Genomic DNA, 25671 nt, shown 5'->3' with positions numbered 1-25671 from the left:
TTTATTCCACACCTATAAATCCGTGAAATGTAAGACATAACTGCAAAGCGCTTATTTTTTATTTGATAACGTTGTAGCAAGAATATGAATGCTGTTAGATAGCATTACAATAGTTGAAGCTTGGAGAGCAGATTTAGGCTACTTTCATCTCCATTTGGTCATTTTAAATGCATGACTTGACCCACAGGTTTAGCAAAGTTAGCTGACTGAAACCTTAGTCACAGGCAGGTGAACTGTTCACAAGACTTATGGTATAGGAGAATGATATAGGAGAGGCCAATTAGCCGATCATACATGTCCTGGCACTTTTGGAAGAGAGATCCAATTAGTAGCCTGTTATCCTGTTCTTTCCCATGGATCTGCAATTCTTTCCCCTTTTCAAGTATTTATCCAATTCTCTTTTTTTGAATCTGGTTCCAACACTCTCTTTGCATTCCAGATCATCATAACTCACTGCCTAATTTTGTTTATCCTCATGTTGCATCTGATTCTCTTGCCAATTACCTTGAAGACATCCAAAGTCATCTTTCACAATGACCCTCATCTGTTCTGCATTAAATCCAGTTGTTTTTCTCTTTCTCGCCACAGTTTTGCAATCTTAATTTTATTTATCTGTTGCTTTGTTTGTTCTTGTGACTCTTGAATTAAATCTTCCCGTTTAATGCTTGGGTACCTTGGTTTTATATTTGTCTTTCACTAGATTTGCCTTGTTAACTGCCATTCTATGATGACTAAGTGTTTTGTGTACCAAGCCAGATGATGTTCAGACATCTTTGTCAGCCTTGCCCTAGCAAAGCTGTTAAATACTGTAGTTACAACTTTCATTTTTTGCTTGGTGTTCCAAGCACAAAGCAAAGATGGAAAACCAGAAAAAACTGAAACAGTGAACCAGCTGAGGGTGACATGTTGGACATCTTGAAAATCTGATAGAGTATGATAAGACAGACTTAGAAAAAGCAGAAACAGAGAGAATTGCAAATGCTGCAAATCACAAACAAAAACAGAAATTATCGGAAGAACTCAACAGGTCTGGCAGCATCTGTGGAGCGAAATCCGTGTTAACGTTCCTCGGAATAGAAAATGTAGATTCCTCCATGTGTTGAAACACAATCTGGGATTATTAATCTCACTAAATTCCAAAAGGAAACCCCTTTGCCCAGGGAGCAGTGATACAATGCAAGTTGCTAATATGTGGGATGGTTGACATGAATCATATTGGTGCATTTAAGGAGAAGCCAGATAAATACATGAGGGAAAAAGGAGTAGAAGACTATGCTGATAATCTGAGTTGGGAGGAAACATGAGCTTAAACACTGACACTGATCAGTAAGGCTGAATGGTCAATTTCTATCCTCCGTGTTCTATTTATTGTGAAAGTCATGTTGCTGGACGATGTAATCAGCTGAGCGCTGACTCCAGCTGCAACCAAAGAATTGTCTTTAAGATAATCCACTGCTGCTGCTGGAGAGATGGAACTGCATCTTGATAGAAGAGGCTTACATTTTCTCTAGTGTTTCATACCACTGCAAGTAATATCAATATCTCACTTTATATTACATCACTGCTACCATCTTCAGCAAAGATAAAATATATGTGCAGCATTAATGTCCTATTTTCTCACATTCTGGGACTAATTGTCATTTTTTGGAAATAGATTGGCTTTGATATGCAGTGGGATAATGCCTTAGAATTTCTGCAAAAATTGCAAGGGTTTCGTCTTGTAAATATGGGTCACGTGGACAGTTGGGATAGCCAATTGAAATAATTATATTGAGTAAATGAATGGAATTTGAGGCAGAAAATCTGCAAAAATGTTGGGAGGTGGGTCAGAAACAGATTCACCTAATTACGTTGTCAGGCAGACATTTGGCATATTTGCCTAAAGCCTTAATATCCGAATCTGGGAGAGTGGAAGCAGCAGATGAACCCTGTGATGAATATACAAAACATATGCAGCAACTGTGTGTGTGTGTGTGTGTGTGTGTGTGTGTGTGTGTGTGTGTGTGTGTGTGTGTGTGTGTGTGTGTGTGTGTGTGTGTGTAATTAATGTGATCCGTAGAAGTGTTACCCCCCCCTCCCCCAAGCCCTTTTATAGAACCCACCTGCTTTAACATTTCACTTTAAAATGAAAATTCGGCAGGAGAGCCATTCCAACAGGTTACAATCCAGCCAATGAACTCAAAAGGGAGTGGGAAAACAAAACTCAGCTCATAGTCCAATTCTCACTGCTTAATCAACTTGATGCATTATAGCTACTGGGAGCATGTCATTTTTTGTACAATATGTTTTGTACTTAATGTGTCAGTAGGAGGTAAACTGTCCCTCTTTGTGGGATTACTGTAATTGTGCATCGAGTAGTGCATTTGGCCCAGTTTAGATATTCCATAAGGAATCCACAAACATGAAACACATTTAAGGATTTGTGGATATACTGGAGTTCTTGTGGTTAGTTCTGTTCAAAACAAAATAACTGGGCTATGAAATATGGAGAACAGCACGAATCCGTAAACCTGCCAGCTGCCACAACATTTGTATGCCTGCAGCCATATTTGAGGAGAGTACTTAACTGCATCGAGACAGTTCAATGTGAGATTCATTGGAATATGTAACGGTCAGCTAGTAGCAAGTCAAGTGAATTATTATTAATAGCTTTTGGAACTCATTGTGAATCATAGCTATCATAATTAAACCTTTAATTCCAAAAGTACAAACTTTTCGAGAAACTGAGGGCAAATTATGAAACATCCATAAAAGAGACAAGACAAACTATAAATCAAAAAGAAAAATGTACATTAAAGAAGTTTAGCGTTGCATTTGCCAGTGTCTGTAGTTTTATTTAGACTTGTTCATAAAAATAATATGACCAAAGGTCAGAGACCAAACCTTTGAGTTTGTGAGCATTAATCGCAAGCATAAATATTTAGAATGGAGCCTTGTATAGAACCATGAATTTATGTCAACTTCTTGCATTTGTTTTTGTAAAGACTGCCAGTTTAAAATGGCAGCTGCCTTTCCTAGGATTTCAAATGAAGAGTAAAAGGCTATCTGACTGTAGGAAAGAAATGCAGGGTATTTTTTTTGCAAAAATCATCAAATTTCCCCATATTTGGGTTACTAAAGCAACTTGTTTGAGATGTTATAGAAGTATTTTAAATCAACATTTTCAGATGTGTTGCAACATGCCTGTGGAGCAGGTAAGACTTGAATTTCTGGCCAAGTAGCGACACTACCACTGTTTGACTAGTTCTGTGTTCGTTTCATATCCCCTCTTCTACAAATTTCGCCAGTAAGTAAATTTAGTCAATCCATTTTAACTGGTATACATTGGTTTGGTGATGTATAACTTTACACCTTCAAAATTACCAACAGAATAAGGTGGGAATCCTCCTGTTTGGGGCAAAATTTTATCAGATAGGGCTGAAATGTAATATAGTCAACCAAGCAGTTAGATTGAATACCAATATCGGACGTATGATATATATTTTAGGTCATGGAGAAGCATGACTTGACACTTAATTACATTGTCACTGAGGCTTCAGGGGTCAAATGACCTATAGCTCCAATTCAGAAGTTGATGTAGTCTCATTGACAGTCGAGTCTTTACATAGGCTCACATTCCTCTTCCTCTCAACAGCCCACCATCACTTTTACATTGCACTACTCTCTTTCCCTGTTGGTTCACAACAATCTTGTCTTTTTAGTTTCTGGCAGTAGACACTAGAAATCCTCTCTATCCCTTAAGATCTACTTCCACCTATTGCCTGCTTTCAAACCCCCCACCCCAGCACTACTCCTGGCTCCAACTTCCTCCATTCTGCTCACCATCTCTTCCAACTCCAGTCTGCTGCTGTTCCAGTGTGGGGTAGGGCACTGGTGCAGATTGTGGATAGACCTTCTTGAGGGAGCATTAGAAGGAGGTGGATTCTGAGAGGGTGAAAACCTGGGGCGTCTGCCAATTTAGGCTTGTGGACCATAGCCTAAAAATGCTGGCAGCCCAAGTCAAATGCAGATGGTTGGTACATATGCTGTAGTTTGAAAATAAAACAGCATGAACAGAAAATATCCTGAGCCCATCAATTAGGATATTAAAAGAAAAGCCTGAATTATGAATAAAGCAACCAAACACTTGCTATCAGAGGCTGAAAATTTAGCATGCATTTTTTGACTTATTAACAGGAAATTAATGATCATTAATTCAAGATTAACATTGGTGAAATGTGTTCAAAATCTAAAATAAATAGCCTGGAACTCTGGTTAGGTTCATTTATACTTTGTTCCAATTATTAGATTTTTAGTAGAGATGTATCAGATGCACCTGATCAGGATGATGACCGATTAAATGATAAGCAGCAGAGACTCTGCAGATGGAGATAACAACCTGACGACTTCAAGAACAAACAATTAAGTTAGCCAATAATTGAGGCCTTGCTATTGCAGCAATATTCTTGAAAGGCTAATAGTGCTGAAGGTGCAGGCAGAATATTTTGCCTTATTGCTGCCAATTTCAATTACTGTTGAGTACTAGATTGGCACAGTGCTTTGAACACCAAATGTCTATCTGCTGTTGAGCAGCAGTAAGTAACATCCTTGATTCACTATGAAAGAAAGTTACCGATTTCAGCCATTTTATCAGGGGAGGTGCTGATTGAAATCAGATGCTTGTTCTTAATTTTTTAAATATTCATTCATGGATTCATTTATTGCCCAGAACATAGTTAAGAGTCAACCACATTGTATGGGTCTAGATTCCTATATAGATCACACCAGGTAAGAATGCAAGATGTCTTTCTCTAAAGGACTTTAGTGAACCAAATGAGTTTTTAAAGACATTCGACAGTGATTACGTGGTTATCCTTAAGGAAGCTTTTTATACAGATTTTTTTCAAAACATTGAATTCAAATGTCACCATCCATCATAGCAGGACTCATGTCCCAGAGCATGAATCAGGTGTTCTGGATCACTAGTCTAGTGACATGTCCACTGCAACAGCCTCCCCAAATGGTGGAGCAGGCAATCAGAGAGGAATTGTTCTGATCCTGACCAACCTCCCCATCTGCCTGTGAGCAGCCTGTGGAGTGATCTGAAGTCATGAGCACCAAGCAATGGAAAATCTTCCTTAAAAATTCAGAAATAGTCATATTTTTGGTAGTTAAAATTTTCCCAGGATACTTTTATAAATCCATTTATTGCTCTATTAACTGAGTAATGTGATGTTGCAGTGCGTGTGGACAATGTTGGGGTAAGAATTTGGAGCAGGCAGTGTAGTCCCTCCATCGTGCTCCGCCATTTAATATGATCATGGCTGATCTCCTCTCAACTTCAACTCCACTTTGCTGCCCGCTCTCTATGTTGGCAAATTGTATTACTCCTTATGACACTTGATCCTTGGCAATTTCAAAAATGTTCATCTTGCCCAACAAATCAACTCCCATTTTCAATGCCTTCAAGAGCTATAAAAGGTTAATGAAACACTGGGTCAAATTCTGGCAATGCCTATTCCCCTGTCTGTCATTCTAATCTAATTTAACCAGTGATCTTAAAATGTCCTTTTACTGCACTATGACCAATCAGCCTGTCATTTCTGTGCTAGCCCTCTGCAGGAGCAACAACTCGTGCCAATTACCCTCCATTTCCACATAGCCCTGTAAATTTGTCAGGTTCTTCAGATTTTAATCTAATTCCCTCTCAAATACCTTGATTGAACCTACCTCCATTACCTTTCAGACAATTCATTTCTGATTACCACTTGTTACATAAAATTCTTTTCTAATGTCACGATTCTTTTTCTAAGCTTGAATCGCTGGTGGGGGGTGCTGGCAAGCAATTGTTGCCCATCCCTAGTTTCCCTTGAGAAGGTGGTGGTGAACTGCCTTGAACTGCTGCAGTTTACCTGCTGTGGGTTGACTCACAATGCTCTTAAAGGAGGGAATTCCATGATTTTGACACCATAACAGTGAAGGAATGGCAATACAAGTCAGGATAGTGAGTGCCTTGGAGAACTTGGAAGTGGTGTTGTTCCCATGTACCTGCTGCTCTTGTCCCTCTAAATAAATTGATCATAGATTTGGAATGTGCTGCCTGAGGATCTTTGAATTTCTGCATTGCACCTTCTCAATAGTGCACACTGGTGGAGGGAGTGGATGCTTGTGGATGTGGTGCCAATCAAGTGAGCTGCTTTGTCTTGGTTGTTGTCAAGCTTCTTGAGTAGTGTTGGGAGGTAAGTTACTAGCTACAGTATTCCAAGCTCCTGACCTCCTCTTGTAGCCATGATGCTTTTATAGTGAGACCAGTTGTATATGGTCAATGGTAACCCGAAGTTTGTTGATAGTGGGGGAATTCAGTGGTAGTCACACTGTTTGAAGGTAAAGATTCTCAATCTTTTGGCCAATGGGAACAATTTCTCTCTACCTACTGTATCCAGATCCCTCATAATTTTCAATATCAAATCATCTTCCTCCAGGAGAACTATTTGTCTCCAATTTGTCTACATGACCATCTCTGATCTCAAACTATATTCTTGAATCTTCCTTGTCTTCTCAAATACCTTCACAAGTTCACATACTTCTGAAAGTTTTTAAGTAGCGTTCCTTCATAGGATGTGGGCATCTCTGGCATTTATTACTCATCTGTAGGTACCAAGAGAAGTGGTGGTGGAATGCTGTCTTGAAGATTTGCCATCTGTGTGTTGTTGGCACTGTTAGGGAGGAAGTTCCAGGATTTTGATCCATTGACAGTGAAAGAACAACAATATATTTCCAAGTCAGGATGAAAAGTGGCTTGAAGGGGAACTTGTAGGTGATTGTGTTCCTATGTATTTATTGCCCTTGTGTTTTTTTTAGATAGGTTTGGAAGGTTCTAAGGAACCTTGGTGAATTTCTGCAGTGTATCTTGATGGTACACAATGCTGGTACTGAGCATTTGGATGTGGTGTTAATGAAGCAGATTGGTTTGTCCTAGTGTAATTTTAAAAGATTAATTGGGAATATCTCTGTGGACATTATGTAATATTAAAAGGGTTAAACTGCACTATCTTTGAGTGGGGACAACAATCATTAAAGAATGCAGATGACCATCCATTGTAATTCACATTTCATTTCGACAGTCATTTGCTCCTACTCCCCTGCTATTGTCAAGTTAAACTATCATTCAATCTCTTCCATTCAGAAATGCTTTTTGGCTACCCCTACCACCTGCATTGTCTTGGGGAAATCACTGAGTAAGGAAATCATCTGCATAATGATTCCCCAAGATTAGTAATTAGCATTTGCATTATCTTCGAGGATGATCTCATCCTGCTATTGTACCTGGGGTAACTTGTGATTGGGAGTAACTGGGGATTGTCTTGAGTGACATGTGACTGGGGGAGTGGCCAGAGTATCTAAGCATGGCCAACTGACCTGTATAAAGGGGATGTTTTTTCTTTGTTCAGGGTCTCACTTTGACTCAACCTCGCACGCCTGCTTGTATAGGCTTTAATAAACTTTAACTGTTTGCAGAAGTTGGTGTGAGCAAATTGCATCTCTTGTACAAAACCTCTGGGGGAAAAAAACCTAACACTAGATAGTATTGAGCTTCAAGTATTTTTTTGGAGCTGTATTCATCTGGCAAGTAGGAAGTATTCCCCCACGCTCTTGACTTGTGCCATGAGGATGGTGGGCAGGTTTTGGAACTGTTGCTGTGATGCACAGGAGCTGAGATGACTGACATCCAGCAACCGCAACCATGTTCCTTTTGTACGAGGTAGGAGTCCATCCAGCAATGTGTGTTTTATATCATACTGTGTCTTATACAGAACTAAAGAATAGTGTTCTGACATTGTGAATTTATGACCTCTTCACATGGGGTGATCATCTTTTAAGATGACTTTTTAATTATTAGCCTGAATTGAGTTGAGTCCCTGAATAAGGTAATGAATATTGTTCTGAAGATGCTGAACTTGGAAAAAATACCTCTGCTTTCTTCACAGATGCTGCCAGACTTCTGAGTTTCTCCAGCAATTTCTATTTCTGTTTTGTCTTCAGTATCTGCAGTTTGTTGTTATATAAGAAGCTATTATTCCTGCCTCCTAGCATTGCCCAATTGGTACATTATTACAATATCTTTGTTACCTTAGAAAATAGAAACAATATTCACAAATGCTGGAATAATGCTGTGCAATAAACAGCTGCCTGGAATGTTTTCCTGAAGCTTACTGCCATGACCGTGAAAATCAAGCAGTATTTGCAAAGCACTATTAAAGCTATATTTGAGTATTTAAAAACATGAAAAATAGCTAGGTCAGAGTTTTCTTTTAATTTGTAGAAACACCAGCAGTTTGTTTTTTAAAATTATACACCAACATTTGAAGTGCAAAAAGTGGAAATCTCTGGGTTTTGTTTAAATCTTCTCATAATCCTACTGTGACCCAGATTTGAACATAGAAGGAATGTTCCTGCATTACCTATTGCATTTCAACATTACAAAAAATTTTAATCAGTAGGGAGCTTAAGCAAAAAATCTGCAAAGAATTTATTTTGAGTCATATGATTAAGTTTTTAAAAAAACTCTTCACTGATAGCTCATTCAGCCCTGAAAAAGCAACAGTGTTCACGTCAGAAGAATATATTTGCATTGTAATAGAATGATGTGACAAATTGGTTGAGCAGTGAAAGGAAAGGACAAAACTTTGGTTAGAATATATCGGTTTGTCAGAAACTACTATTCTTGTATCAGGCAGGTGGACAACTCCACAGAGATTTGTGGGTATAATAAATGTCAACGGTTGCAAAACTATTTTGAAACCGTGAATTGATTGAATTTTATTTTTGCTCCTATCAAAATCTGCTTGTCTTTTTTTATTTTTGAAGCTTCATACGTCACCAGATTGAGCTGCTGCTTTCAACTGAAATGGTAATGATGTTTCCCTAAGATTACAAGAGCTTTTTGTATCTCTGCTCTGACGGATGAGATTACTCCATTTAGCATAAGTATTAAATTGTGGAACATTGAACTGACATTAAAATTTAACTGTCAGAACTGAATTCATTGTCCTTGGTTTTGAATCCAACTCTTGGGGGTCTTGAGTGCTATATTGTTCTAAGGTAGGTTGGCTGTATCCTTTTCTGTAAAAAAAAAAAAAAAGAATATTCATTGAGGTAAGAATGTACTGCTTTAAAATGTTGCATACTGGAGTCTGGCACTCGAGTTCAGATTATAGTTAGAGCTGGTGTTTGATCACTGGCTGCTTTATAATGAGTGGCTGGTTCTGCTTTGGCTGAGAAACACCTGCTAGCCTGGACAAAGCAACATTGACAGGATTCCTGGAGGCATTTGGAAGTGGGACTTGGAACGCTTTAACCATGGGCAAGGCAGGGTTGGAGGAGGTGGGGAAGCTAGCCTTGCACATGTTAACTCCATAGGAAATTTGCCTCTTGTGATCTGAGAAAGAAAGCTGAAATGGTGACGTGGAGATGTTTGTCCTTTTTTTTGTTGCAGGTAGCTGAATCAAAGAAACAGTTGTTCAAATTCAAGTAAAACAGTTTTCAGCTTATACGTAGAGACTGGACAGAGGGATGAGAACAATAAGAAGGGGAAAGTGGCCACTCAATTGGCTTCTCTCCCCCATCCCAACCCCAGCTACAGATATCACTTTATATGTGACAGATATACCACACCCAAACAGTCCAAATGTGTTATAGGCTTATAGAGTACTGATGTTTCAAGTTACATATTCAGTCATGGCATATTATTGTGTTGCAAGTCTCCGTATCAAAGATATATATAGATGAGCATTTCATGAGGCAGACCAGATTACTTTTGCAAATAAATTTAAGATTTGGAATCGACTTCTCCAAGCCACCCGCACTATATTAACTATGCAGATTCATTTGTATTTTCCTATCATAGTGATTGGATTTTTTTGCCAGTGTTTGAACAGCTTGGGCAATTGCATTTGCTCTACAATTGTCAATTGTTTTTCATGTGGTTGTTTCAGGGCTCCTTGTGGAAGTAGATCATATTGAATAATGGTTGCTGTTGTGATATTTTAAGAATGAAAAATACTGAAGAGTCCATTAATCCTCTGACACATCATAGAGCACCATCTGCTAAGTACAGCCTTGAAAGGAGAATGCTGAGAAAAGGGTTATACAAGAGCTGCTATAATCTCAGCTGATGATGTTATTACTGGACAAGTCAGATCCCTGAAGTCTGTCTTGATGGATCATATTTTTCCTTGGTTTTAAGAAGGTTATCTCTCTCTGAAACATCACTATGCAATGTTGCAGATTTGGTTTTGACAAGAGAACAGAGGCTTGTTGCGCAAAAGAAATTAAGATAAAATTGAATGAACAAGTATATTTGCATGGAACTAATTTGAAGATATCAGCATGTGATTAAAATATGGTCCCATCAATCCCAAAAGCATCCCTTTACAGTAATCACATGGAGCGAATTCTCTGCTGTATAAGCTTAATTTAACTGAAACTTCAACTCTCATCTTGAGTATCTGAGGACATCTTCCTGGGCCTTAATACAACTGAGCTCAAATGTTTTCATTTGCAGGTAAGCCCTTCTAGATGTTAACCAAACAAGTCTGGTCTGGAACTTTTACTAAACTCTCTTCCCCCACCACCACCAGTTTTTCTCTTTTTGTTTCTCTTTCTTTCTTTCGTGCATACTCTCTTTTGCCTCTGTCTCTTTCTCTTTTTCCCCCCTCCCCGGCAAACGGCAAAAGTAGCTAGGCATCAAATAAGCTCTCGTTGATGTCAAAGCATTTTAAACCATCTATTTGGTGCTGAGCAAGCAGACTCTTCTCACCTTCCAATCATTGAAGAATTCAGGATTTTTTACATAGAAAATAGACCATTTAGGAGACGCTGAAGGAAAAATGGAAAAGATGCTGATCTTCAGGTTGAGGAAACAAAGAAAATATTTGTATGTTGACCTTCAGTAAATGGGTTTGAGCAATTTTTGACAACTAGGGCATTAGCACCTCCTACCATGGATTTAACCGGGCATCCGTATGGAGATGTGAAATAGCACAGAGCTATCTCAGTAAATAAAGATGTTACTTACTTCCTTTTTCTGCCAGTTTGTGTCCCTCTTCTTTTCCTGAAAGTGATGCTGACCTGGTGGGAGTTATTTTCACCTGAGATCAAATGATCATTCTTCTTGCATTAATTTAGTAAGGATTGGGTGGGTATTTTAACCTGGGGGTCATTGCAGCAATGCTCAATCATCTACATGCCTGATCAGATTCACAGGATAATGACTAGGAGCCCGTTGTTTCAATTCTAATGCAGAATATTTTGGCCAACTGAAATGTGTCTAACCCTACTCTGGCTAAGATTAGTTAACTGAGTGCAGAACAGTGGAATGCTTTTAGCCTGGACAGCTCAGCCTGTCACTGCTGAAATTTGCAGAGTTAAGAAGGGCAACTTAATAGTAGAATTGAAGTAGATTGCATGATTCAATTTTTTTTACAAATTATTTTGCTTTCTATCTGAATAGAGGTGGAATTCATGGGAGATGATTTCATTAAGTATTTAATTCCTTTATATGGTAATTGCTGTGAAGATGGACACTTAATTAGTAAAATATAGTTGTATTGAGTAATCATGGTAAAATGGCACATGGCACCATAAAGAGGGCAGTTTGTCAATTTACCTCATGTATGGGATGGAGGAATACACCAAAAATACATTCAGGGCTTCAGGTCAAGGTCTGTTCATTGTTTTTGCCTGTTCAGAGAGTGGAGGTATCTTGAGACATATAGAGACAAACTGTATGAAGATGTTGAGTTTTTAAAACCAAGAATATTCAAACAAATTTAGAATAAAAGCATCAGGATTGAAAGCTGGTTTAAGTGTATCCAATGGACAATAGATTATATGCTGTATCCCTAAACTAAGTGAAAGATATTCTGACGTCAAACTGCATAGCTGATATGGTAGAGGTGAAGCATAGAAATTGATTTTAAGTGTCAACTTTATGTGCATAAGGATAAAAAAGCTCAGTAAAATATTAAGCTCCCAGACTGGAAAACGGAAGAATTTAGGGATCTAAAAGTTGAACCGAGCAGGTTGATTGGAAATGTGTTTTGATTAGATTAGATTAGATTCTCTACAGTGTGGAAACAGGCCCTTCGGCCCAACAAGTCCACACCGCCCCTCTGAAGAGAAACCCACCCAAACCCATTCCCCTACCCTATATTTACCCCTGACTAATGCACCTAACACCGTGGGCAATTTAGCATGGCCAGTTCACATGACCTGCACATCTTTGGATTGTGGGAGGAAACCGGAGCACCCGGAGGAAACCCACGCAGACACAGGGAGAATGTGCAAACTTCACACAGGCAGGAATCAAACACTGATGCTGTGAGGCAGCAGTGCTAAACACAGCCACCGTGCAACAATGGATGAAAAAATGGGAGATGAATAGGGGTGCAGTCTAGATACGTGGAAATATAAGAAATAAATCCAGGATATCCAAAGATAGAGTACCCTCTATGATTAAGAATATTGATGAGAAAATAAGGAAGAAAACTGAGGCATGTGATGCATTCCAGAATAATAGCAATAAAAATCAGGAAGAGCATCTCAAATGCAGGAGAGAGGCTTAGGCTGGAATAAAGAAGGCTAAGAGGAAACCTAAGGAATCTGCAGACATCTTGTAAAAGATCAGCGCAGGATTGAGTGGGACGCATAAGGAACAAGTGGGGTAATCTGCTCACTGAAGCAAAGGGTAGGCAAAAGTACTAAACTAATATTTGCTTCTGTTTTTACCAGATTTACCAAATTGAAAGTGTGGGTCTTGAGCAACTGAACAGTATAGTGATAGATAAAGAAGAGGTGCTAAAATGGCTGGCAGCATTCCAGGGAAAGAAGTCACCAGGCTCAGATGGGTGCATCCAAATTGCTAAGAGGGGTAAAGGAGTAAATTGTGGAGCTGTTGATAGACGTTTTTCCAGGCCTTTCATGAATACAGGATTAGTTCTAGGGGACTGGAGGTTTGCAAATGTGACACCGCTGTTTGAGAAGGGGGCAAAGGATAACCCAGGAAACTACAGAGTTGTCAGCTTGATATCAATAGTGGGAAAACTGGAGGCCATAATATGGGATAAGGCAAATATACAGTTAGAGAAAAATAAGTTAATAGTAGATAGTCAATATGCCTTTGTCAAGGGCAGGTCATGTCTGACAAATTTGAGTTCTTTGACAAGGTGACACAGGTGGTGGATGAGGGTACTGCTGTGGATGTTGTATTTGTGGACTTTCCGAAAGCATTTGATGCAGTGCCACATGGCAGTTCTTTAGTAAATTCAAATATTTGGGATTGTTGGGCAGCATGATTTGAAATTGGCTAAAAAATAGTAAAGAGGGTAATTATAGGTGGGCATTTCTCAAACTGGAGGCAGGTTGGAGGTGTTATTTTCCAGGGATTGGTGTTGGGACCCTTGCTTTTTCTGATCTATATAAATGATTTGGAGATGGATGTTGAGGGCAAAATCTGAGTTTGCAGATGATACTACGCTCAGGAGAACAGTGAATTGAGGATGATGCTGAATGACTTCAGTAGGACATTGACAAGTTAGCCAAATGGGTGGACACCTGGCAAATGAATTTCAATGTGAGACAACAGATTTTGTTAGAAGAAACATGGAGAGTCAATGCAGGATCAATGGTGCAAGGAGGAAAGTACTGCAGTGGACGGACCTTGGCAGTCACTTGCATGATTCTCTGAAGGTGACCAGGCAAATTGAAGCAGTTGTTAATAAGGTTTATAGGATCATTGGGTGTCAAAATAGAGGCAAAGAGTATAAAATTGTAAAATAAAATAATGTACAGTTTTGGCAGGGTAAAGAAGGATATTCTGTTTCCACTAGTTGGTATGTCAGTAACAAGGGGTCACAATTTCAAGATTGTCAGAAAGAGAGCTAGGAGTGAGATGAGGAGAAACTTCACTCAGAATTGTTAGGATTTGGAATGCCTGCCTCAGAGCATGGTGGAGGTGGATTCTATATGAGATTTTGACAGACCTGGATATATATTTGAAAGCGATGTTTGAGGGCTGCAGTGACAAGGTTGGAGAATAGGACTATTGGGTAGCTCTTTTTGGAGCCAGTGCCGACAGAGTCAAATGGCCTCCCTCTGTAAAATTGCACGATTCCATGATTCAATTAATCTGTTCTATTGCATTGGATACTCTCCATTGGATATACTTTGTACTGAAGCTTGCAGTACAATAACATGCCATGACTGAAAGGATCTCTTAAGCAGCAATGTTCAGACTAGATATCTCAAGACAGGATAAACCTATAACAGTCGGTTAGATCACTGAAATACAGACAAGCCTGTATACTTTTAACTTCCAGAAGTTCAGTACATGTAAGCAGTTTTGCATTTTCAGTGGTTTGCACATTAGATCTGCAAATACTTTGAACATTAATTTTATCACATTCTAGCCTACTAATACATGTTGTAATGTAGTCTCGGTAATTTTTCTTGTTCCATTCATATATTGCAGTTGCTATAAGGTTAGGTTGTTTTTTATTAATTTTTCTCTCAGCTAACAAATGCAACAAAGGCCTTCAACATTTAATTCTTTAAGTGTGTTTATATTTACATTCTTTCTCTCTCTTCTAGTCTGCCAACATTTCATGATTTATTCGGCTTAATCAGAATCAGGATGTTGTGTTTTAAATGGGAGAGAAAGGGAATTAAACCTGAACTTTTCAGTCCTGTAAATTGTAATCCAATCAGTTTAGGAGGAAAAAGTTCAGCATTAGTATCTAATATTTTATGGGTGAAATTCATGCCAGCTCTGTGCAAGAAGATTGCTCTCTGGAGTATTGTAAGCAGTGGAGCAGAATATTAGCACCTATATGAATGCCATCTGTCATTGTGCGATTCATCACCTAACCTGTCACGTTGTGATTTATGCTTGGTCAAAACACAGCATGTGCACTAGGGTTATCAAGAAATTTCATTAGGAAAGTCCACCAGAGGGAACAAAGATGTTCAAGCAATGCTGTGATGCTGACCTGTGTATTTTGAGTTGGATACTCCACCAATAACTTCTATTTATCATAGATGCAGAGAGATCTTGGGGGAGAATTCCAAAGCGTTGGTAGCTGAAGTAACACCTGCAAATCATGTTGCGATTAAATTCTGGCATGTGCAGAATTGGAGCAGTGCAGAGGTCTTGGAGAGTTATAGAGCTAGAAGAGATTATAGAGATAAGAAAGTGTGATGGAAATATTTGTAAATAAGAGTGTGAATTTAAAAAGATTTAAGTATTTATTAAATTATTCAAATTACATTTTAACATTGTGGCTTAAATGGGAACCTATATTAGTCAGTATTATATTGAGCAGACCTTACCTTACGAAACTGAAAATTCCTTAGAGCTCATTTAGAACAGAGAACATTATAGTGCAGTACAGGCCCTTTGGCCCTCCATGTTGCGTCACCCTGTGGAAACAATCTGAAGCCCATCCAATCTACACTATTCTATTCTCGTCCATGTACCTATCCAATTACCATTTAAATGCCGAAAAGTTGGCAGTTCTACAACTGTTGCAGGCAGTGTGTTCCACGCCCCTACTACTAAGTAAAGAAACTACCTCTGACATCTGTATCTATCACCCCTCAATTTGAAGCTATGTCCCCTTGTGCTAGCCATCACCATCCTAGGAAAAAGGCTGTCACTGCCCACCCAATCTAACCCTCTGATTATCTTGTATGTCTCAATTAAGTCACCTCTCAACCTTCTGTCTGATGAAAACAGCCTCATGTCCCTCAGCCTTTCCTCATAAGACCTTCCCTCCATACCAGGCAACATCCTACTAAATTTCCTCTGAACCCTTTCCAGTGCTTCCACATCCTTCCTATAATGCAGTGACCAGAACTGCACGCAATACTCCAAGTGCGGCCGCACCAGAGTTTTGTACAGCTGCAGCATGACCTCATGGTTCTGAAACTCAATCCTTCTACCAATAAAAGCTAACACACAGTTTGCCTTCTTAACAAACCTATCAACCTTTAGTGGCAACTTTGAGGGATCTATATACTTGGACACAGAGATCTCTCTGTTCAACTACACGACCAAGAATCTTACCATTAGCCAGTACTTTGCATTGCTGTTACTCCTTCCAAAGTGAATCACCTCTCACTCTTTTGCATTAAAGTTCATTTGCCACCACTTAGCCCAGCTCTGCAGCTTATCTATATCCCTCTGTAACCTACAACGTCCTTCAGCACTGTCCACAACTCTACCAATCTTAGTGTTGTCTGCAAACTTACTAATCCATCCTTCTATGCCCTCATCCAGGTCAGTTATAAAAATGACAAACAGTAGTGGACCCGAAACAGATCCTTGCAGTGCACCATTAGTAACTGAACTCCAGGATGAACATTTCCCATCTACGACCACCCTGTCTTTCAGCTAGCCAATGTCTGATCCAAATTGCCTTCAACCCCATGCCTCTGTATTTTGTGCAGTAGCCAACCGTGGAGAACCTTATCAAATGCCTAACTGAAATCCACATACACCACATCAACCGCTTGATCCTCATCCACCTGTTTAGTCACCTTCTCAAAGAACTCAATATGGGAGGCACGACCTATCCTTCACAAAACAGTGTTGACTATCTCTAATCAACTTCTTCCTATTGAGATGATTATAAATCTCTCTCTCATAACCTTTTCCAACACTTTACCCACAGCCAACGCAGTGCTCACTGGTCTATAATTACCAGGATTGTCTCTACTCCCCTTCTTGAACAAGGGAACAACATTTTGCTATCCTTGTGGATATTATTCGTGTAGACAAGGATGACATAAAGATCAAAGCCAGTAGTGTTTTAAATGAGTCCAACAATACTCAGCAAAATATGTACTTATTTGCATTTATTATTTGTACCCTATATGTTCTGTCACTTCTGCATGCTGTACATTGTGTGCTGCCCTACAGTCAGTATGTATATAATAAATCTGCATTTACTCCTGACATTGACAGCAGATTACAATGATGTTGTGGTTTCTACTTATCATGCAAGCCTTTGTCAGTATCTGGGTCACCTTTGTTTGTTTGGCTGCTTCATATGTGGAGCTAGTTTCCTGCAAATATTATTATATTGTAAATGTTTCTAGCTTGAAAATTGCTGCTCTCAAAGAGGATATCAAGATATGGATATTAAAGACGTCAAGGGATGAGGGGATACTGTGGTGAAAATGATATTGCGATAGAAGATCAGCCATGATTGATTTGAATGACCGAGTAGGTTGGCGGACTGAATCATGAGTGTGGTGCTGAAAAAGCACAGCATGTCGGGCAGCATTTGAGGAGCAGGAGAATCAACGTTTTGGGCAAAAGCCCTTCCTCAGGATTAGGCTTTTACCCGAAACGTCGATTCTCCTGCTGCTCTGATGCTGCCTCACCTGTAATTTTCCAGCACCACACTCTCAACTCTGATCTCCAGCATCTGCAGTCCTCTCGGTTGCCTTGAGGACTGAATGGCCTACTTCCTGTTTCCTGTGTTTCTCCTTTGATATGAAATTATGCTGCATCTGGTTGTAAAAACACAAAAGCCAAAGTTGTAGATATGTGCAAATTTGCAGCTCTCAATTCAGTCAGTGAGTGGTGATACAATTGAAAGTAAATTACAGCAGGCAGCACTAATGAAGTTATTTTTTTCCAAAATACCAGAGCTATTGTCCTTCTACATCTGTTTTAACCAATATAGTTAAAAATCACACCAGGTTATAGTCCAACAGGTTTATTTGGAAGTACTAGATTTCGAAGCACTGCTTCTTCATCAGGTAACTAGTGGGGCAGGATCATAAGAAACAGAATTTATAGCAAAAGATCATAATGTCATGCAACTGAAACGATATATTGAATAAACCCTAGATTGGTGTTAAGTCTTTCACCTTTTAGAATGGGTCGCAGGTATTGATGCATTAATATGTAAATCCCAGAACTACATTCAAGGCATGCTCCCAAGATAACTTAAGATAACTTAAGATTTTATTTTAAAAAGTGACATCTCAGCTCAGATAATGCATTAAAGGTTTGAGGTTAGAGTCTGTCTGTATTCCAATCTTGAGTCAGACTGGTTTTATATCTAAAGTAGGAAATTATAAAATGTCACATGGATTGACAGCCTGCAGACTGAATGCTTTTTTGAGAGAGGGTCTGCGTGTGTGTGTGTGTGTGTGTGTGTGTGTGTGTGTGTGTGTGTGTGTATATGTGAGAGCGTAGTGTCGTTGGGTTACCTAAACTGTGACATGAACCCAAGGTCCTGGTTAAGGCCATTCTCATGAGTACCAAACTTGGCTATCAGCCACTGCTCGATCACTCTGCATTGTTGTGTATCATGAAGTCCACCTTGGAGGATGGTCACCTGAAATCAGAGGCCAAAAGTCCCTGACCACTGAAGTGTTCCCCAACTGGGAGGGAACATCCCTGTCTGGCGATTGCACGGTGTCCATTCATCTGTTGTCATAGCGCCTGCTTGGTCTCACCAATGTACCATGCCTGAGGATATCCTTGCCTGCAGCAAATAAGATAGACAACATTGGCTGAGTCACATGAGTATTGGCTGCATACATGGTGGGTGGTGTCCCCACGTGTAATGGTAGAATCCATGTTGACACCCTGACATACCTTGCAGTGGTTGCCAAGACAAGGTTGTGTGTCTTGGCATAGAATAAGGTCTTGAAGTTTTTTCATCAGTACCTTAATACAACAATGAATTGTTATAGATTCTTGGAGAAAATGATTTGGGCACGATGCTGAGCCGAACAGCACAAGGAAGATAAATTGATGGATATAATTAGAATTGTATGGTCACTGAAGCAATTAGATTCAATGATCACTTTACTATGTTAATGTTCAGCTGGCTTACTCGTTTTTAGGCTCAATACAGCTCAACCAGTTGCCAATCATAATCCTTATAATGATTTTCCTTAATAGAATGCAAAGTATGAATCCCTCTGCTTTAGATGAATGTCTATAAAACCAAGACTAAATATATTAAATCAAAAATTCCAAAATTTGTGACATTTCTTTTTTGAGCTGCCCTATACAGTGGTGAATCAGGAGGGGAAAGTTTCTGGCTTGAAGGTAGAAGACAGAGAGTGGTGGTGGAGGGTTGCTTTTCAGACTGGAGGCCTGCGACTGGTGGTGTGCCACAAGGATCTGTGCTGGGTCCTCTACTTTTTATCATTTATAGAAATGATTTGGATGTGAACATAGGTACAGTAAGAAAGTTTGCAAATGACACCAAAATTGGAGGTGTAGTGGATAGCGAAGAAGGCTACCTAAGAGTGCAACGGGATCTTGTTCAGATGGGCCAATGGGCTGAGAAGTGGTAGATGGAGTTTCATTTAGATAAATGCGAGGTGCTGCATTTTGGAAAAGCAAGACAGAGCAGGACTTATACACTTAATGGTAAGGTGCTGAGGAATGTTACTGAACAAAGAGACCTTGGAGTGCACGTTCATAACTCCTTGAAAGGGGAGTTGCAGGTAGATAGGATAGTGAAGAAGGCGTTTAGTATGCTTTCCTTTATTGGTTAGAGCATTGAGTACAGGAGTTGGGAGGTTGTATTGCTGCTGTACAGGACATTGCTTAGGCCACTGTTGGAATATTGTGTGCAATTCTGGCTTTCTTCCTATTGGAAGGATGTTGTAAAACTTGAAAGGATTCAGAAAAGACTTACAAGGATGTTGCCAGGGTTGGAGGATTTGAGCTATGGGCAGAGGCTGAACAGGCTGGGGCTGTTTTCCCTGGAGCGTTGGAGGCTAAGGGTGACCTTTCAAAGTTTTTAAAATTATGAGGGGCATGGATAGGATAAATAGACAAGGTCTTTCTCTGGGGTGGGGGAGTCCAGAACTAGAGGGCATAGTTTTAGGGTGAGAGGGGAAAGATATGAAATCTAAGGGGCAACTTTTTCATGCAGAGGGTGGTGTGTGTATGGAATGAGCTGCCAGAGAAAGTGGTGGAAGCCGGTACAATCACAGCATTTAAAAATACCAGGTTCTATATATGAATAGGAAGGGTTTAGAGGGATATGGGCCATGTGCTGGCAAATGGGACTAGATTAGGTCAGGATATGTGGTTGGCGTGGATGAGTTGGACAGACTGGTCTGTTTCCGTGCTGTACATCTCTGACTCTATGACTCTAAATGAAATATGATTCATTATCAACGGACACTTTTTTTCCTACTCATTTATTTATTCATATCATGAGTGTCACTTGCTGGGTCAACATTTATTGCTTATTCCTCATTTCCCTTGAGAAGATGGTGTGAGTTGCTTTCTTGAATGCTACTGCCCTTAGACTTTAGTTTTAACAAAACCATAAAGCAACATTCCCAGAATGCAACAGAATGATGAGGCATTGTGTTCACTGGAGCATAGGAGGTTGACAGGTGATGTTATAGAGTTCTATAAAATCATGGCAGGTATAGATAGGGTTAATGGTAGTTGTGTTTTCCATAGGATTGGGGATTTCAAGACTAGAGGACACATTTTTGAGGTGAGGCAAGAGAGATTTAAAAAAAGGACATGAGCAAATATTTTACACAGAGGGTGATTCACATCTGGAATGAACTTCCTGAGGAAGTGTTAGATGTGGGCACAATTAAATGACATTTGGATAAGTACATGAATAGGATGGGTTTGGAAGGATATGAGATGGAAATGTGTTGCTGGAAAAGCGCAGCAGGTCAGGCAGCATCTGGGGAACAGGAGAATTCCCTAGATGCTGCCTGACCTGCTGCGCTTTTCCAGCAACACATTTCCATCTCTGATCTCCAGCATCTGCAGACCTCACTTTCTCCTTGGAAGGATATGAGCCAGGGGGAGGAAGGTGGGACTAGTTTAGTTTGGGATTATGTTTGGCATGGACTGTTTGGACCAAAGGGTCTGTTTTTGTGCTGTATGACTCTGACCGTCACCAAGAGTGCTATTACCACTACAGACTAAACTGCCAGATTGGGGATGTGGCAGGTGGTGAGAAGACCAACTGAAGGAAGATATTACTTTGATTTCATTCTCCAGTGTATTTTACCGTGGATGTCATGAACAGATTGACCACTACACAGACTCTGTGGAGATGAAGCCCCATCTACACATTGAAGATACCCTCTGTCACGTTGTATCACCCTAAAAAAGGTAGAGTTGCTATAGTCCTGCAAGACCAAACGACTGCTCTCTCATTAGAAAGAGTCAACTGGTGATAGTTTAACCTGAGGGTCACCACAGCCCAGGCAAAGGGAGAGATGGAGAAGGACAATCGTTCAAGGTAATCTCAGCAGGTTTGGGGATCAAACCCACACTGTTTGCATCACTCTACATTGCAAACCAACTATCCAGCTAACTGACCCCTAACCACCATACTGAATAGGATAGATTTTGAATAGATCTGGCAACTTAAAACCACGCATCCATGAGTTGATTGCCATCAGCTACAGCAGAAATGTATTGAACTGCAATCTGTAACCTCATGGCCTGGCACATCCTTACTTTAACATTGTCATTGAAGCAGGGGATCAATTTGAGTTCAGTAAAGAATACCAGGAGCTGCACCAGTGAAAGCTAAAATGAGGTGTCTACCTGATGAAGCTACAGCTCAGGACTATTTACATGCCACACAGCAGAGGCAGTGTATTCTCAACCAAGCTCAATGATCCCACAATCATTGGATCAGATCCAGGCTCTGCATTCCTGTTGTTAGGTTCTTTTCCCTAGGTTTTATACAGGAGATGCAATTCGCATAGACTAACTTCTGCAAGCAGTTGAAGTTTATTAAAGTCTGTACAAGTTAGGTGACCCCCTTTGGCCCTCCATGTAGGCATGTGAAGTCCAGTCAAAGAGGCCCCAAACAAAGAAAACACATCCCCTTTATACAGGTCAGTGGTAATGCTCACAGGTACTCTGGCCACTCCCCCCATAACCACAAGTTACTCCAGGTATAATAGGAGGATGAGGTCATCCTCGGAGGTGATGTAAATGCCCTAATCCTGGGGAATCATTATCCAAACCATTTCCTGACTCGGTGATTCTCCAAGACAATGTAGGTATGATATGTCCTAGCTTCGGGGGATGGCTATGAAAGTATTTTTGAATGGAAAGGACTGAATGAGTTTAATTTGATAATAGCAGGAGAGTAGTAGTAAATGGCTGTCCAAATGAAGTGGGAGTCATCCACATTCCTGCATGAATGTTGTCATCACCCACTTTGAGAATGTTCAGCTTCTGGAGGAAGACAGTGCAGTTTAACCCTTTAACACTACATTAATGTCCAGAGAGGGAGTATAATTTAATTTTTTAATATTGCAATCCAGCCTTTTATCATTCCGTGATAACTACCTCGATGACACTACTAGCTTTCATAAGCCAGTATTTTTAAGCAAGTTATTGACACACAACATGTAATGATTATAACAACAACAATTACTAGTCCGTGCAGTAAATAGAATTTGCAGAATCCTCCCATGTGGAAAATACGTTCACCAGTAAAGTTCTTAAATCCACAGTCCTTAGTGACCACTCCATTTCCTCCGAGTCGAGTGGAAACGAGCCAGTTATCCAAAGTCTCCTTCAGTAAAGTCCAACCTGAAAACAAAATCCAGTCTGTCCTTCTGCATCACTCCACGGAGAAATCTGAATTCTTGGATAAGGGCATTTAAATACTGAACAAAACTTGCGGAGATGCTTCAGCGCATCTGAGTGTGCAGTGCAGTAGCTGCAGCCGCAGCAGCAGGCTAGGTGAATGCCGCATTCTTTGCTTCTGCTCTTGCTCTGCTGTAAAATGTAACACAGCCAACTGGCTGTTGTGATGTTAGCTTGATCAGTGAACTTTCATATCCCTTAAATGATCGAAAGACAAGGTAAAGCTCATGTGATTTAATGCCCATAGGAAGGCCACTGACAAAAAGCATACAGACCTCCACTTCACCATTGTTAGTTTCTTCACTTTTCGTGCTCATGACTGGGGAGCTGATTGAATCCATTGGGTCAGGTTGTGGAGGGGCTGGTGGTGGTTTGAAGGTAGCTTTACCTGTGAATGGAGGAATTCTAGAGACTGTTAGGTGCTGAAAGTGCCTTTGCATTTCCTCTTACATTCATTCCTTGCCAAGGTGGCTATCAGCATGAAGACAGTCATACATTTCACTACAATAAATTGCGCCTGCCTTTTTCAACATGCTTTGAATTTGCAGTATGAATGGGGCCAATGAAGTCTTAACAATAATTGAAAGAACTTGAACAGCTTAGCCTCAAGTTCTAATATTCTCTAAAATCTTAACAAAACATCAAAATTAAAATGCACTCTTCTTTTTGTGAACACTTTGCATTAAAAATACAGCAGCAAAGATATTATAATACAATACTCTCATCTGGCTAAAGCATGACCACTGACACCTTTATTTTTTAAACGGGCATTGTAGAATCTCAAACAACTTGGGTTCAAGGTCCTCAATCAGTTTGTTTTAATATTACATGTTTGATAATTTTAGAGCATAATGTTGTATAATATGAATGTAAAAACTAAATCTGCCCTATTACATTGCCCACAAAACACATTGAATTAAGATCCTAATTCAAATAAGGCAAAATAGTTACTTAAAAGGACTTTCTGAACCAGTATGTTAACAAACCAAAATGGTTAAACATCAAACACTTTCAGTATGGTATAACTTATATTGAAATCTCCTTTTTCGATGCAAATATTAGTACAACCTTAATTTCAGCGTTCCTCGTGCTTATTTTTTCACATCCTCTTACTGAAATGACACTTCTAAAAAGAGAAAGCCCTCACAACGGACCACATGGCACCACAGTCCAAGCCACTCCCTTTCAATGGAAGAAAGACTCATCTAGTCGAGTCCACAGTCCAGAAACTGAGACTCCCACAACAAAAACTCGGACATAGCTTCCCCAGTAGTCAATGCACTTTACTGTCGGGACTCAAGTGGACCAGTTCCACTTCCTCCCCCTTTTCCCGGTGACGCCATGCCACCCCAAAAGTACTTCTATGGGGAGGTGTGGGGGGCAAAGGTGATAACTTTAAGAAGTACCAAATTTTGTTGAGATGTTTTTCTTTAAAGTTCCTGATTTCTAACATTTTTTTTAATGCTCTGGAGCCTCAACCTGTGTCTGTAGGACTCCAAACTCCTTTTACCTAGGGCACTTTAACCCCCTTTTAAAACCCAGGTGACTTGAACCTCAATCAAAACCCAGAAGCCTCAAACCCCAATTAAAACCTAGCTTCGTGCAAAGTGACTCGTTGATGTGCAAGTGTGCGAGTTACCTTTAAAGATTCCATCACCAGGTCCCAGGAGACAAGGGGTCAACGCAGTGTTAAGTTTAGAAAGAGAGATCAAGGTGAATTTTAGGGCCCATCCATCTCACGCAACCAACACTCATGATCGCTTATTCAGTCTCTCTGGAACCTCTGTATGATGGAATCCCACCGCTGCCACCATATGTTGGGTTCTTTTCCTGAGGTTTCACACACACGTGCACCATCGAGAGCATTCTGTCTGGATGTATCTGTACCTACTCTGGTAACTGTACCATTGAAGATTGGAGACAGTTACAATCACAAAGGCCAACCTCCCATCTATAGAATCCATCTACCAGGCCCACTCTTTAGGAAAGGCCACCAGCATTCTCAAAGATCTATCCTACCCTGGCAATGTTTTTTTACAGCCTCTACCATCGAGGAGAAGGTGCAGAAGCCTGAACACACGCACCAGCCGGTTTCAAAACAGTTTCTACCCTACTGTTGTTAGATAACTGAATGGACACTCAAACTCTTTGCGTTCACCTGTACCTGTTTTTTTTTTTGTTGGTTTTGCTGCTGTTTACCTACTATTTACTTATCTATGCTATTTAATTATATATTACTCGCAAGATAAAGCTTTTCACTGTGCCTCGGCACGTGGTAGTAAATTCAATTCAATTCAATAAGATGCTTAAAAGGGGATTGACAAAGTAGATATAGGACGGATATTGATGGAGCTGGAGAAAGCACAGCAAGTCAAGCAGCATCTGAAGAGCAGGGGAGTCCACGTCTCAGGTAGAAATCTTTGAAAGGTTCTGACCCGAAACGTATACTCTCCTGCTCCTCAGATGCTGCTTGACCTGCTGTCCTTTTTCCAGCTCCACACTTTATCGACTCTGACTTTCCAGCATCTGCAGTCCACACTGTCTCTATAGGAAGAATTGCCCTTCCCAAAGGCTACCTTTGTATTGCTGCATCGACCTTTGTGCACACCCTTTGGATGCAGATACCAAAGTGTCACTCGCTGCTGAGGCTCTATTTGTCCCTGGTGTTGCAGAGATGGATGTAGCCACTTTACTGTTGAGGCCATGCCACTGTCTCTTGTAGAGAAGTGTATGCAGATGAACATGTTTGACCACAAGTCCATCAGGTGATGTTTTACTCGGACAGAGGCCCTACCTGGAAGGGAGATGGTGAATGCTGCCGATGGTTTTCTGAGCAGACTGTCGAATTCATTTGGTAGATGACATCATTGTCAGAAATTTCCCACAAGCACCAAGTTGTAACCTAACTGATAATGGGAATGACCTGTCTTTCACTAACCATCCAGATGGAGAAACCAAAGGGATGGTATTAAATAATTATTGATTTTAATTTGATTTTGATTCAT

General features: G+C 40.1%; 1 protein-coding gene across 8 annotated transcripts in view; it reads left to right on the top strand.

Moving 5' to 3' along the window:
* The window catches only part of mib2 (MIB E3 ubiquitin protein ligase 2), a 213711-nt gene that overhangs the window by 99872 nt on the left and 88168 nt on the right, over positions 1–25671 (top strand). The gene's annotated exons all lie outside the window — the stretch shown is intronic.

The sequence above is a fragment of the Chiloscyllium plagiosum genome, unplaced genomic scaffold (genome assembly GCF_037043375.1).
Source record: "Chiloscyllium plagiosum isolate Xiang-an unplaced genomic scaffold, Cpla_swu_hap1 HiC_scaffold_37, whole genome shotgun sequence".
NCBI lineage: Eukaryota > Metazoa > Chordata > Chondrichthyes > Orectolobiformes > Hemiscylliidae > Chiloscyllium > Chiloscyllium plagiosum.
The sequence above is the reverse complement of the archived record's forward strand: the minus strand, read 5'-3'. Positions and strand labels throughout refer to the sequence as shown.